Below are 14,950 nucleotides of genomic sequence, written 5' to 3' on the forward strand. Positions count from 1 at the left end.
ACACCTTCTTTTCCCCAAAGCAAGTGCTTTAGCTTAGCTTTCAAAAAGTTGAGACTATAATAACATGTTCTGCTCACACAGCCAGGATGTTTTAAGTGGTTCAGTGATGTTCTGGGAAGTGTATGGTTAAGTCAAAGTCAGGCAATTCAACTGCAAAAACAAGTATGTTATTCAGAGGAAGAAATATCTACTAGCTTTAAAGATTATCAGCAGTGACTACAGTGAGGTTTGTCAAGAACCTTTGAAATATATTGGTTTCAAAAATAAACCAAACAAAAAAATCTTTATTCCACTTTTTGAGTGGGAGTGTGATTCACCTGCCAGCATCCGGCTTGAGCAACAGACATGAACTTACTTAAAACTTTGTCTTTTTGAGTGTTTCTGCAGGCTGTCTCAGGTGTTTCAGGTTGCAAGTAAGTTTTTCTTTAACTGTGTAGAGCAGTTTGCTTTTCAGGCTTGGCAGATGATAAAGCAATCACACCCAAACAGCATTGCTAGGGACCTTCTTTTGCTACCACACCTCATCCACACCTTCTGCATCTTGTTCAGTGACTCACTTACCCTACTGCTACACAATTCCTCCCTTTCTGCTGAGTGCAGGGAACAGCAGTGGCTTCATCTTTGGTTATTCATCCAAAAGGCCTCTGCAAGTCTATTGCTATTTATCTTGTTCCCGTCCATTTTCTTAATTGAAAACTGAGTTTTGTTCATACAATGCATGATAGTGTGTGGGTTTGCCTTTCCACTGTGTCTGTCTGACAAAAAAAAAGTATGTGCAAATAGTTGAATCAAAAATTCTGCAGCCATAACAAGATTTGTAACTGCAGTACCACTGAAGCTGTGAAATGTATGTATGTGTGTGTGCATATACTTGTCCCTGTCTTCTCAAACAATAACTTAATGTAAAACTTTGAGTTTTATTTAGGTATCTACTCAAAGCTCTGGAGTAATTACTGTAGAGTAAAAGGAAGGGAAAAAAAAAGAGATGCAAATATTATAAATCTTGCTTTATGTTGGGGGCTGTACTAAGCGTAATTTGCCAGAAAGCTGCATCTTGTATTTGCATAGTGTTTATCAGCCTTCACTATTTATAACAGATGGAACTAGGGCTTTGTGAATGTTTCTATTATAGAGTAAATGACACTGCAACATAAATACAATATTGCAGAAGTTTGTGCAAATTAACTTCTACAACCTGGCAGATAGCTTACAAATTTTAAATTATCTTCTGTTCTATAGAATATAACCATAGCAGATACTTGTTGCCAGTACCTCAGTGATGTCAGTGTTGTTGCTGCATACTCTGAAATACAGGAAAGGGAGGATAATACTCATAATTCCACAAGGGCTGTTGCACGGATTTCATGAGGCACCATCACTTATGAAAAGAAATGAATGGTCAAGCAACAGAGACAAATCTCTGCTGGCAGGAGAAGAAACCTCAGTCTGACTCTGATTCTTTGGCACTTTTGCACCACCACATTTCTGGTTAAAATAATCTTCCAAACTGATTTTGTTTTAAGCCAATAGACAAAGCAACAGCATAATCACAGCCATCCCACACTGAACAAGTGGCCATTGCTGATCTAGCAGAAACATCTTTACATGAACAGTGTACACTTCCAAACCTCTGACTGGCCATCTTCAAAGGCCATAAATAATTATTTACTCATTTATGTAAGTCCTCCAGCTGATAATCATCTCCTTATCCAATTTCCAACATACTTCTTTTTCTCACAGACTGAAATGTCTTTCCTTCTGGGTCTCCACAGTTAGCCATGGCTAACCCACCACACCAGTTTATCATCCCTAATTTTATCTCCATCAAATAATCCAGTCAGAAAGTCACAATTATAAAAAATATGCACATGCAACTTCAGATTGTCCCATGAAATATTTCACTGACATTTTCAGGGTAAAACTGGAGATTCTAGCAAAAGACACCTCTGTAAGCCTTATGATTTTTTAATTTCTCAAAGGTTATCCTCAATAGTTTCCCTTATTTCTCATATTTCATTGCAGGTCTGGGGTGGAAACAAATCCCATTACTCTGAGTAACTTTTGAATAACAATTCTTGTTCAGTTTATAAAATGTATGCATAAGGTAGTATTTATCAAGATATGAATATGTAACCACAATGACATTAATATCTTGTCCCTTTGTCTCTGAAATATTGCTGGAGCATCACTTGCCAAGCAGAGCTAAAGCAGTCTTCTGTAGCTTCCTGCAGCTCAGGCTGTCTGCCATTATTTCCTCCGATTGAGCATGATTACATACATGGATCCACCCGGCATTCTGACAGTTCAAGACATCAGATAGTGATAAACTCAAACAGAGCTCTTAGATTCAAGAATCAATATGTTAAAGGTAGCATGGCTTAAACTTTGGAGCCAATACAAGCTATATTGTATTGTATACAAGCTATAAGATAATGCATGGAATGCTGCAAGTGGTATTAGATATTTTGACAGCATCTAACCTAACTGTCTTTAAACCTTCCAAAAATATTTACAGTATCTGGAAGTGCTTCTAATGAATCTGAGACACGTGGTGTTCAGTCCAGTGGAATGCCCACGTAGCTGTTATGAGCACATCTGATTCATAAAAACTCAGGTGCCTAACTGACCTTATATGTGACCTGTGTTTTGCCTAGTGACACCTAATTACTTCAGCTACCAGATCTACAGAGAAGCTTAATAGATTTTAATTTTAACTTGAGTGCAGAATCAGCTCCATTAAACTTCTATGCAGTCTCAGAATAGCATTAAACAAATTTGGCACCTGAAAATCTGCCAAGATGTGTTTATCAAAACAGTTGGGGTTTATACTTTTGAAATTGCCTGTGGCTGTTCCCAAGATTTTTTTGAAAAGCAGTTCTTACGTGTTTATGGTAGTGGCTCATCTATTGACACCAACCAAATCCAAAAAGTTAAAAAAGTTCAACACGATGCTAAAAATGAAGTGAACCCTTGTAGCTGAGTTCCTTAAAAAAAGGTTCTGATTTCTAGATTAGAGCACTCCCCATGTCTTTGTATTTCAGGTTTAAAAATTCATTTTTGCCTGTGATAGTTTTTTCTTTCTGAAACTCAGCATGAAAACTATGATATTATTAATAATCTGTACACACTCAAGATTCTATCTTTTGCATTGCCCCAGGTACCATAAAACCATAGGAGATAAATACCTCAATTGAAAAACTTAAATTAAATATTTTGTTCACAATTCAGCTATTATTCAGGAAGATGAATGGATTATAACTGTTTAGTCTGTACCTGAAATAAGGTCACAGATTTTCAAAAGCTGATGTGGTTTGCAAGGTCAACTTTTTCATTCAAGCCAAACAAGAAAATCTGTTAAATTTCTGATTGATTTACTAATGGCTGACAGCAATGGAAACTTAGAATAGACTATTTCAGTTGGAAGAGACCTACAATGATCATCTAGTCCAACTGCCTGAAAAATTCAGGCTGACCAAACATTAAAGCATGCTACTATGGCTGTTGTACAAACGCCTCTTGAACACCGATACGCTTGGGGAATCAACCATCTCTCTAGGAAGCCTGTTCCAGTGTTTGACAGCCCTCTTGGTAAAGAAATCCTTCCTCCTCTGGCGTCGCACTGAACAATTCCCATGTGCTCTGTCAGTGGATAGCAGGGAGAAGTGACCAGCACCTCCCTTTCTACTTCCCTTCCTCAGGAAGCTTTAGAGAGCAATGAGCTAGAGAAACCCAAAGTCCTTAGCTGCTCCTTGTAGGAACTGCATTCAAAGTATTCCAAGATTAAGTGGTAATACATGACTTGAGTTGAAATTACTATGTATGCATTTGTATCCATCAGAAGAAAAACAGAAAACCAGCAAGAGAATTAGTTGTTGTATAAGTCAGAGAGCAATCCAAACCAGAGAACTTGACGTTAAATGTTATCCAACATATTCAGGAAAACAGGATTTCACGGACATCTTTACAAAATAAACAAGATCATGGCAAAGGTGTACCTGATTGCAAAATCAATTTCCGGGTTAAAATAAAAATCTGAGAAGTCTCAAATTGCATAACTTCTCAAGCTCTGCCTATATAGAATTGTGTCTTGCTATTCTTCTTATTACAGACCAGTAAGAGAAAACAAAGCGTAATTTCCAAAATGTTATATTTTGTGTCTTACAAACTAAAGGAAAAAATACATAGATATTTGTGGGGCAGTAAGAGGCTATTGCACATTCATTTAAAGCCAAAACATACAGTTTGTAACTGAACAGTAAATTGTTCTGTACTTCAATGTTATATTTTTCTTTTGATTTCCCCCAAGAAAAGCAGCAAAGCTGATTTGTCATAAGGAAGCCATTTTGCCGTGCAGAAATGGAATATTTTTCACTTAGTGTTATCTTGATTATTCTATGATGCAGCTATTCCTTCTTACATTATTTTTCAATTGTTAAAACTAATCATGTCAGAGATAAAGGAATAGAATAACTTCAAAGTTTATGTTTTGCTTCTTATCAAATGAACATGTTAAAAAAGAAAACTACAAGCCATGCAAGATCCTGAAGATAGAGTATGAAGTGTACAGGGCAGTCTGCTAGAATATGGTGGGGGCAAAGCCTTGGTCCTTGCTCTCGAGGTTGCTAGTATTTTTAATCAAAGATGGTCTAATGTAAGACATACATGTTTGAAAAGCCTGGTCTGGAAAATCAGAGTTCTCTTCCCTCTTGGGTGACTGCCTTAACTACAAACCTTTATTTAGGCTTTGCTTCTCTGTTCTTCCACATGATCCTTGTATTCCTACCTATAAAATGGTGCATTAATCATGACTTCACCATGTCTGAAAATCAGGGTATATTTAGGGGATTTGTGTTGAGTCAAAGGAATGCCTGCCTAGTGGGGATTGCAGTGGAACATGAAGTGACAGTCCCACCACCAACAAATTTAACTGCCTAGAGGATTAGACAAGGTGGAATGGATTGCTGTGGGTGCTGAAGCTGAGTTTTAGCCTGATTTAAAAAGGATTTGGCAGGAAGAAGTTCTTTACTGTGAGGGTGGTGAATCACTGGAATGCGTTGCCCAAAGAAGTTGTGAATGCTCCATCCCTGGCAGTGTTAAAGGCTAGGCTGGACAGAGCCTTGAGTGGCATGGTTTAGTGTGAGGTGTCCCTGCCCATGGCAGGGGGGTTGGAACTTGATGATCTTAAGGTCCTTTCCAACACTAATTATTCTATGATTCTGTGATTCTATGTAATTGTCCTTCAGATATACTGGTTGATGTAGGCGATCACTGCCCTTTTTCCATGCAGAAGCCACAGTGAACTGTTACAATACAGAAAACTAATACTGAGACTTCATTGTTTCAAATGTCACCAAGGCAAATGTCACCTGGTTTGGCATCAGGAGACCACAGAGGTCTGGATATGCTGTAGCAATACTTCTGTGCTGCTTCTGATGGCAGGGAAACAGCTCTTACCTTTCCCTCAGGGAAAAATTTACCTCTGCAACTCCCAAGGCAACAGCTCCCAAGCAAGCTGAGACTGAGAAAATCCATGTCTCTTTATTTCCACTTTATGACCTTTGTCCATCAGAGGTTTTATTTTGCATCAGTGCTGAAACGTAGGAACCACATTTAGGTCTATTTGAAGCCACTCGCTTTCTCCCTGTGTTAGCAGCACAGACATCTCCTCTGCCTCAGCTCTCTGCTGTAAGTAGAGGCTGGGCCTCTGCTTTTCAAACACCATGAAGATGTAAAAGAAACAGTCTAAATCTGGCTCTAAGTTTCTCAGTCAGTGTGATGGAGACTTCTGAATCAGAGCTCTGCCTTGGAGTATGACACCCAGGCTTGGATTGCGGCGCACTTCTTTTGAAGGTACTTCAACCCAAAATTAGCTGTGTCCAGCAAGTGACAATGTGGTTTCTCTCATATTTTACAGTAGATGCCTACAAGCTTTTTTTCAGTGTCCAAAAAACTAAAATACATTTTTGTTTCAGATGAAATATTGTAATGGAAATAAAACCCAGGGATACTGTTTCTGAAGACAGACAAATCTCAAAGAATGCAAAGTGCAAATATTCCAAACATGCAATTACATAAACTGTTTCATTTTGCAATAAAACTCAGTAAAATAGTAAATTTTTAATGCTCTTTTACCACAGAATATGCAAATTAGTGTTTACAGAGATACATTTTTCAACAATAGATGGCACTAGTAATTCCTGCATTCACCACAACATTAAATAATGTTATAGTGTTGTAACATATGCAGAACTAATCATAACTGCCTAAGAAATATATGATGATCAACGCTGCTTTAAACCATTGAAATAGATTTTTTTCTCATAGCAAAACAGACAGTTATGATAGCAGGAGCAACATCTCAAAAAGATTTTACTACTTACAATGATTTATCTGAATTAGGAAGAAGGAAAATATTCCACTCTTAATGATATCGGTGTAAATCACAATGTTCAATGCCAAAGAATAAGAAGAGGATTCTGTTTATTAGCACCCATAAAGCCTGTTGTGTACTTAACATGGGAGCAGCAGGATTATTTTTACCTTTCATTTAAAAATTAGCAAAGTCATTGTAAACATAAGTCTCCCTTAGGACAGTGCAAAAGTCACTTTCAGACGGACACAAAGTCAGCTGATAGGTTGGTTTTTGTGCGGAAGGAACATTCCTGATCCTTCAGGAGGGGAACTGCTTGGTATTTTCTTTACATAATCCAGCCTCAAGAACTAGTTGGCATGAGGAATACTGCAAACACACCACCCTGTCTAAGAATGCTGCTATAGCAGATGGGGGATCTGGACTACAACTTAACACCGTCCCAGGTTAGACAACCAGGCTGTTATTCAACAACCACAGAAGGCTATTAATCTCTGTTTAAGATGATAAATACAGTACATTCCCTATGTTCTTCAGCAAGGTGAAGGCAAGATTGAACTCAGCTGACTAGGAGCTGGTGAGAGAAGGCTAGGCACAAGATTTATAGGTCTGGCGTAGTGAACAGCACAGAGGACAATTTACCTACAGCATATAAGGATTCCTGTGTTAGCAAATCAGTCTTCCTGTGTCTGTGGTTTCCACATTAGAACAATTCTTTATTAGCATGTGGGTTGTTGAAGTGTCTTCAGCAGACCAAAAGAGAAGGAGGAGGGGGGGAGGAATGTGGACTTCACATCAAAGTGGGTATTCATACTGATATAATGGAGGTGTAAGAAAAACATGGGATGACTGACTTCTGTCTAATCTAGAATAGCCCATTCCACAATCTACTTGCTATGAAATGCTTTCCTTAGTACAGAACACCAAGGTTAGACTTCAGTCATTATGGGGCATTATAATAAAAACTATTATTTAAATCTTTAGGCAGTAAAGAACATGACTTCAGAAATGGGAAATGGTATGAGGTATCAATGGCATTTGGTATGAGGTATCTGGCATTTGTGGTAACTACAGTTTCATATTACTGTTGCCATTATCCCCCCACTCACCCATTATCAAAACATGCCGTTGTGCATCACTGCTTCATAACTGATGAATCTCAGTGATTTCCTGGGAAAGAAGTGCCATCAGGTGAGTCAGGGAGTCCTGTGTGCACTCTGAAATACAGTTCTCCTTCTCCAAGTAATATAGAGAGTTTCTTCCATGTACTGTGGCAAATATCCAAGCTTCACGCAAGGTTGAACTTTAGATGAAGCTGGCATGTTCATAACAACCAGGCTTAATCAGCCCCATTGTTAGGAAAAATCAGCTCTAAACAGACCTTAGAAATAACCATTCAATTTCTCATTTAATATCTCCATTTTAATTGGCTTGTTGCATTCTTTATATGCACTGAAACCCTAGTACACTAGCTCCTGTGGGAAAATAGTACTTGGCAATTTGAAATTGTTAGCTGCTCTGAACATAGGGGATCTGCTTCTCATTTATGTTACAGTTGCTTTATATTGCCCAGGCAGTAAACTGCATTTACACCCAATAAACGAGCAACCAGAGTAGTGTAAAGCAACTTTAGCATGAGTGAGAATTAGGCCCAAAGCCTTCCTGAGTTTTTATAGCAACTCTGTTATTCATCTCAATTGGTGAGATAGGGATTGATTGACAAGCAAATAGCAACATGGTATTACCTAGTTTGGAAGGAGAATTGAGCTAGGGATTAGAAAACCCCAATTCAGTGAAGGAAATCAGACTGGCTATTAAAAGTCTGAAGTCCAACAAAACACTAAGGCCAGATGGTTTCAGCATACATTTTTACAATCAGCTAAGTATAAAAGATTAAATAGCTCCCCTGCTAGTTAAAGTATTTCAAAATTATTTACAGATGGGAATTGATGTTAATGAGTCATGTAGCTAACTCCCTACGTACCATACTGAAAATTTACCGCCCTCGAGTTTAGTCCCAGCCAATGCACCAGAAAGTGTCATCTTTTGAACAAGGAAATAGGGTTTTCTTGGTTTACCATGTACAGCTAACCATTTAAATTTCACATCCAAGAGGGTGAGCAGAAGTAGGATAATAAGGGACAGAGCTAATATCAGAAATGTCCTCAATGTGAAGGTTCTTTTAATTGTAAATTCCCATGGCTGGAAGATTTACTCATAAAACATAACATACAGTAGAAGCATATTATGGAGAGGGATGATATTAAAGATATATGCAGAGTGGTTCAGGGGAATACAGAGCTCTGTCTCTAGGTGAGCAGCTCAAAGCCATGGTAAGTCAAAATGCAGATTTCAACATTTGATGTTCCTGTAAGGCAACCACTCACATGATGAAAGTACCAACTGCCCACCTAGCTGTACATGCAGGTGGAAGACTGAGAATATTCTGCTCTTTTTATTGAAACGTACTTATTGATCCTTTGCTCAGACATAATTGGGTAAATCTGACCCAATCAGGAATTTATAATAAACAATAGAGAAAACAGAGAACTCCCCCACTATGCACTTTTAGTTAGCTTATCCAGCTCAGCTGGTAGAACTTTTTTTCTTGCCTATGTCTCCCAAAGGTATATTGTTGTAGACTTTTATAGACTACTAATTGAAAATTGGGTAATATTCGTGACCCTTTAGAAAACCATAGATTTGTGGTGTGACATAGCAGAAAAATAGCTTTTTTATCAGAGGATCAATGAAAACAAGAAACTTGACTAACAAATTAGTGATTTGGGTGTTCTACCAAAGAAAAGGTGAGATAATGAGTTTTTAAATCACATTTAGAGTGGGATGGATATCTGGTAAGTCAAAAGAATAGCCTTAGGTGAGATGCATCTTGACACAGATCCTAGCTCAGATCCAGGCAATAGGCAAGTGGTGGTATTTCAAGACTCTTCTTTCCATTTATTTTCATGGTAAGGAAGGATATTCACTCATGGGTTGCTCTCCAGATGCTCAAATAGTGCAGTGACCTAACTCAACACAAGGGGGTTTTGAGGTGGAACAGTTTCACTGTAACAGCCTTAGCTTGTAGAAGAGATGGGTTTGGAGAATAGATTTGGCAACAGCATTGGGATATAAGGTAAACTGAATATGTCACATCCTGTCACCCACGACACTTGGTTCTAATGACTTAATACCTTTACTTCACCCTGGGAAGCTGAGTCAGTAAACTGCAGTTTCCCATTTTACTGTTCCAGCTGCATTTTAGCTACCGCTGATTATTTGGTTCAATTAACAAAGGCTTAGAAACCCAAATTTTTATTTAAGTTTAAGCTATAGATACCCAAATAAGTAAGACTGGAACACTCTGTTTGACCTGTGAGGCCACATTGACTTGATTAATTTTCTTCAAATTTAACAATGAACTTACCACTGGTCTCAGGGCCTGTTTGAGAGTTTGGGAGTTTGGTTGGTTCTTTTTTTTTTGTTGTGATAAAAACATTCATTTCAAATTTGGAGTACTAAAAGTAGAACTCCTAATGGGGCCCATTTTTCAACAGCCACTCTACAGCTGTACCTTCTACTACTACTTCTAAATTGCTACAGTGCCTTTATTGGAAAAAATCAACTACAGCTATCAGAGTGAATTCTAGCAGATGGCAAAGGTTATATACAAAACCAATTGTGTTGAAATGTCAGGAGGTGGAAGAGGAGAATGCAGAAATGCGACAAATTTATTCTTGTAATCACAGAAGTGTTTAAATGTAAATTGAAAGTGTGTGTGCCTATAAACTTATACCTTTATATATATTTCTATATAAATGTATTGAAAAACTTTTCACTAATTTTGCCTCCAAGCTGGCTTTGTTCAGAAAAATATCTTGAATAAGTCTTAAAGACAGGATAAGCAGCAGGGCTGTAGTATGCATTCAGGGCTTTTTTCCGTTGTCACTTGCAAGGGGGTTATTCTGTGAATGTATCAGCCATTCCCAGGTCTTCAGCTAAAGACTGATGTGAACATGCTGCCCAACAGAGAGCCTTGGGTTTGCATCTGGAAATGTGGCCCCTTCATTTAGAATGCAGATTTTCTCCTGTATACAAATTTAAAATGAAGCTAAGTGGAACAGGTAAAGTGGACTGTAATCTGAATGAGCAGGTTTAGATTTCTCTGCTCTCCAGAGATAAAAATCTCACTAATCATTGCACTCCCTTAACCGCTTCATTTCTCTTAGGTACAACTTATCTCTTGATCTCTGTTCTCTCTTCCATTAAACAGTGAACAATTTAAGTATACTCCTTGATCAAGGTCCTTTCAATTGCTTATCTTACAAGTAGGGATAATACAAAATGAATGAGACCTAGAATAAATTTCTGCTATTAGTCATATATCATTACAGCCAGACAAATGCTTTTTTTTTCTTTTTAAGATTGCATTCTGGATCTGGACTAGCGAGGCAGGTTAATGTAGCACTCCACTTCCTGCTTTTCGTTTGTTTCAATTTTACTTTAATTACAATTCTTCGGTGTATAATAGTAACTGACCTGGTCATTTCTATATACAAAGAAACTGCTACCAGACATATCGTTTTAATAGTCTGGATTTAGAGGAAGGTGAAGGCAGACAAAGCTTCTGCAGAGACCGCTAAATAATTGACCTTTAGCCTAGAGGAGAGAAAACAAACAGAAACCACCTCAGCTTCACTCAGAGAATCAGGTTATAAAGCACACCTTCAGAAAAGGAGAGAGGTTTCCTTATGGCTGTCTCTCAAACAACCTTCTTCTGCCACTCCTTTCATTCAGTTACTCTCCTTGGCTTTTCAAACCCTTCTTCACCCCACTCAAATCTCCAATTTTTAAATAGGTCTGATGCTCTCCAATACTGGACACTGTGGATTTGAAGGAAACTGAAGTTACTTGCAAGGGAAGTCCTCCTTATGAGAACTGAAGGCAGCTATGATCAGTAATAGGTTTCTACCATTTCCATGACTTATGCAAGGGCTCTAAATGACCAAGAGCAGAAATGCGGGAGGTGCCAGTAAGTACTGAGCAGTGAGCAGCACAGTGGTACCAATTATAGGTCCACATTAGCAAAGCTTGGCTAACAGCTGATTCACTTGTGTCAGTAATAAGGAGAGTCCCTGAAAAACCCCGGGGGGAATTCTCTAAAACCCAGTATATAATCCAAAACATGAGATGTAATTTCTGACAGCAGCAGCAGGCACAGAGCCACAATCTACTAGCAGTAGCTGCAAGGAATCACGCATGGGTAACCCTTTGTAAACCATAAATAAAAGTGCATTCCTCAGAGCTATCCGCCAATTAATAGCCTTCATCAATACTGCTTAAATTAATGATAACAAACTCATGCTAACTACGAGGAGGAAAAGTCCTTTTCTATCTCTCTGTTCTCAGTGCACCTCAGCTTAAATACTTTAACAGCGCACAGCATTGACACCCAACAGATTCTGGTACATCTTTTGAGACCTGGTTAGCCAGAATCTTCCTTTGTATAGAACCACAGTAACCTGGAGAGTAGCTGTTCAGGAAAAGTTCAGTATATGTTGCTTCCTGAATCATGGGGAGGAAGGAGAGGGGAGGACAAGGCATTAACAGTCTTGACTCCTGGAGAGCAATCAGGGGCTGAGTGTTCACAACAATATTTCAGGGTCCGCAGACATAGAAGAATGAAGCCATGAGGGCAGTAAGTTTTCAAAACTAAGACATGAGAGTTGTGGGGTGAATTCAATCTTCATTCTGCATCATGGCAAATCAAGTACTGTCATCTCACTGGCCCCAAATATTATTGTCTGTTTTCCATGAGAGGGAATTCCCCTGAAGGCATCACTATTAACTATCTTTGTCTAATAATCTCTTCATTTTTTCACTGGAAATTTCTCAACAGACAGATGTTTTCTTCCTGACAGTTCCTATCTTTCCGAACATTTCCTTTAGAAGCATGAGAAATAACTGGTACACAAACACTACAGCTGATATTACTTTCACTCTTGACATGCTGAAACAGATAGTTTGAAAGAACAAATTAGTCTGTACAGTTTTCCTTATTCCACATTATAAGAAATTTAGATGGCAAATATAAGGACTTAACAAAGGAGTTAAGATTGAAAGACCATAACCTATTAAACTAAATCTCAGATATTACAACAATCAAATTAAAAATACTGTTGTGAATAAAATCAGCAAGTACATGGTGGTTTGATTTAGATTATCAAATTAACCCAAGTAGGAGTCAAGGCCCAGTTATGAGGCTGAAAGAAAAACCTGTTTTTTTATAGTCCTGTATTGTGAACAAAATTGTTGTTGTATCTCAGTTTAATACAACTATTTTGTTTCTCTTTTTTCCCTGCAGCAATAGGGATTTTCTGACAGTGGTTCAACTGTCATGACTGCTTTCACAGTTATGCATAGACTGGATATTCTCAAGGAAGTACAGACACCAAATAGGCTTTCTTAGCTACAATTTCACTCCTGTTTTCCATTTTCTTTATATGTCACAGTTATTCTAGTAGCTATTCTTTTGCTGCTCTTATTACCTTCCCTATTGCACATAACAACTTGAAAACTAGGCAACAGAAATAAAACAGAAGAGTGTTTACTGCAACAGGTTTCTACACACAACAGTTCCTCCAGAAAGCACTTTTGTAACTTTGGCAGCACTTACTAGCATAAAAGCCCAATTTGGGAACTGATTTTAGGGTTTCAGAAAGCATTATCAGACGTGTATTTTCAGAATCGCATGGATCCACTGTTTGCGCTTTCATGCACTGTCAGAAGAATAGCTGACACAGGAGCTTGCTTAATTTTTTTGACACCTGTGTGCATCTTTATTAAGGACAGGCAGGGGAGACAAGGAAGGGGTGTCACCTTCTCTGTCAGTGACCAGCTGGAGGGCATGCAGCTCTGCCTGGGAATGGATGAGGAGCTTCCTGATTATAGCAGGGGTCTGCTACAGGCCAGGAAGGCTGAGTGGACGAAGCCGTCTATGAACAGATAGGAGCCACCTCATGTTCACAAGCCCTGGTCCTCACGCGGGATTCAACCCCCCCCCCCCCCCCAGTATCTGTTGGAGGGACAACACAGTAGGGCATGAGCAATCCAGGAGATTCCCAGAATGCAGTGATGATAAATGCCTTCTCCGAGTGATAGAGAAGCCAACGAGGAGAGTGGCTATGCCGGACCTTGTTCTCACCAACAAGGAGGTGAACACATAATAGAAAGCAGCAGATTTGTCTAGCTGCCATAGTAAGGTCAGCCAGTTCTCACCTCCTCTTGCAGAGGGTACAGTATCCAAGAGGAGGGAGTGACACTTCTTTTATCTGTTTTAGTTAACAAGCTATATATCCATGTTATGTGTGCCTTTGATCACCTCTGGAAGTGATTCTCTTGTATGCAGTCTGATAAAAGTGCTATGCTTCTTAAATATCGGATTAAATATCTCAACCTTAATACTGGGTTGCATGTCCTACATACAGTTAACATAATCCAGTCCTTTCCCAGTTGATAGACTTTAGGGCTGAGATCACTGTGGGGTCACTAAGCCACATAGGAACCACCCTTGGGAAAATTCCCTCTTCCATCTGCCAGTGAGGTAAGCTCCAAAAATGTTACAGGTGAATTCTCCATTATCTGCGGTATAAAAAACCAAACTAATGCCAATCCCCCACAGCATGTTTAGTAGGGAATACAGTGCAGAGTCACTGAAGAAGCACCACAGGGGTCACCCAGCGTTCAGCATGAGATGGAGCTGAGAACAAATTTAGTCTCCTTGCTGTGCTCTCTAGCACCCTCTGATCAACAGTTTCTGGCACACAGCCCCAGATCCGAGCTGGCTCTGTCTGCTTCCACAGTGCTGCTGAGGAAGTTAATAAACCTCCCGGAATTCACAGCCCTGCAAGGAATAATGTGAAGTTGTGAGTGCAGCTCTGCAGTGCTCAGCGGGGTGCTGGGACCGAGCCAGAGCAAATGAGCCCAGTGGATTCAGCTGAGGGACAGTTAATTGCCTCTGAAACATGCACCCCAGGACTCACGGTTCACTGTAAGGAGCAGGCTCAGGCTTGTAGAAGTCATTAATAGATCAGTTGGCCGTGGAGAAGTAGCTAAAACTGCTTTTGACTTACTAGCGCTGACCCTGGAAGCAGTGCAGTCGTGCTCATGGAAAGATGTGCCTGACCCATCTGACCAAGACCCAGCACAAAATCAGCTACTGTGCCCCTCTCTCCCTGTCCAGGTAACCCACTGGCTGGATACTCACCCATAATTATCAGGGTTAAATGTCTCGGTGGCATGCAAATCCCAGGCCAAAGAGGTGGCAAAAGTCTTTCTACCTTTTCTTAACAAATAAGCCATATTTGAATTATTCTGTAAAAATGATTAATGGCCTTGTGAACACCCGACACACTCATTTGTCTTTTTACCAGCAGATGCCAGGTCATATAGCCTTGCATGAAGGAAAATTAGGGAAATATGTTGTAAAATCTTATCAAGGGGTATTCCCATGATCCGCTTAGTAATTTTTAATCTAAGCAGAAATTGCTTCTACGCTTTCTTACACTAAATTCTGTTTAA

This window comes from Pezoporus wallicus, unplaced genomic scaffold, assembly GCF_028554395.1.
Source record: "Pezoporus wallicus isolate ANWC-B61680 ecotype Strahan unplaced genomic scaffold, APGP_CSIRO_Pwel_v1 contig_3656, whole genome shotgun sequence".
Lineage (NCBI taxonomy): Eukaryota > Metazoa > Chordata > Aves > Psittaciformes > Psittacidae > Pezoporus > Pezoporus wallicus.